Raw genomic sequence first — 1,764 nt, forward strand, 5'->3', positions numbered from 1 at the left:
AACATTTAGGCACATGCCTGGGTTTTGGCTTGATCCCAGTAGGGGGCATGCAGGAGGCAGCTGATTGATGGTTATGTTTCTGTTTCATGTTGATGCTAATCTCTCTCCCTCTCCTTTCCATTCTCTCTAAAATCAATAAAAACATGTTTTTTAAGAAGTATATCATGCAAAGTTTATCTATAACATGGTTTCATTTATGTGAGTAAATCAGATACTACTAGATATGCACATACAGTCATTGTATATGCATTGAAAAACTAAAGCCTGGCTCTCTATTAACAGGGGTTCCTGGGAATTAAGAGAGAAGAAAGCACAATGAAATTTCACCTTTTTATCTTACACTCTTCTGTACTGTGTAAATGTCTTATAATGAATATGTATTACTTTAGTAAGTCCTACAAGAACAATTTCAAAAGGACACTCACTTTTTAAACCTGTATTTTTTTAATTAAAATTTATTGGAGTGATATTAGTCAACATGAGCATATAGGTTTCATGTGTGGATTACTATGTTATAGGACCATGTACCCACCACCCAAAGTCAAGTCTTTTCCTGTCACCTCATATTAAGACCCCTTCCTCCCCCCTCCCCTCCCTCCCTCTGACATCTACCACATTGCTGTCTGTGTTCATAAGTTTGTTTTATATTCTACATATGAGTGAAATCATATAGTTCTTAGCTTTTTCTGTCTGACTTATTTCACTTCACATAATGTTCTCAAGGTGCATCCATATTGTTGTAAATGACACTGTGTCATCCTTTCTTATGGCCGTGTAGTACTCCAGTGTGTACATGTACCACATCTTCTTTATCCAGTCCTCTATCACAGGGCACTTTGGCTGTTTCCAAGTCTTGGCCACCGTGAATAATGCTGCAATGAACATAGGGATGCATATATCTTTGCATATAAATGATTTGGAATTTTTTGGGTGTATACCCAGGAGTGGGGTTGTTGGGTCATGTGATAGCTCTATTTTTAATTTTTTGAGGAATCACCAGACTGCTTTCCCATAGTGGTTGTACCAGTCTACATTCCCATTACTGTAGTTTTAATTTGCATTTCCCTAATTGCCAGTGAGGTTGAACATCTGGCATATATGTATTATCTATTAGCTGTTTATATGTCTTCTTGGAAGAGGTATATTTTCAGGTTCTCTGCCCACTTTTTGATTGGATTGTTTATTTGTTTGATGTTGAGTTTTATCAATTCTTAATATATTTTGGAAATTAAACCTTTGCCAGAGCTCCTGTTTGCAAATATCATCTCCCATCTGGTTGGCTGACTGCGTGTTTCGTTGTCCATTTCTTTTGCTGTGAAGAAGCTCTTCAGTTTGATATAGTCCCATTCATTTATTTTTGCCTTTACCTCCCTTGCCTTTAGGGTCAAGTCCATGAAATGTTCTATATCACCCAGGTTCATAAGTTTGGTACCTATATTTTTTCTATGTGATTTATAGTTTTGCATCATAGGTTTAGGTCTTTGATCCATTTTGAATTAATTTTTTTACATGGGGACAAACTGAAATCCAGTTTCATTTGTTTGCATGTGGCTTTCCAGTTTTCTCAGCACCATTTATTAAAGAGACTATCTTTACTCCAATATGCATTTCTGGCTCCTTTGTCGAAAATTATCTGTCCATTTATGTGTGGTCACTTTCACCACTCTTGTTTGACATAGTACTGGAAGTGCTAGCCATAGTGATCAGACAAGAAGAAATATAAGGCATCCAAATTGGAAAAGAAGAAGTAAAATTGTCCTTTTT

Source organism: Myotis davidii, unplaced genomic scaffold (genome assembly GCF_000327345.1).
Source record: "Myotis davidii unplaced genomic scaffold, ASM32734v1 scaffold334, whole genome shotgun sequence".
In the NCBI taxonomy this organism is placed as follows: domain Eukaryota; kingdom Metazoa; phylum Chordata; class Mammalia; order Chiroptera; family Vespertilionidae; genus Myotis; species Myotis davidii.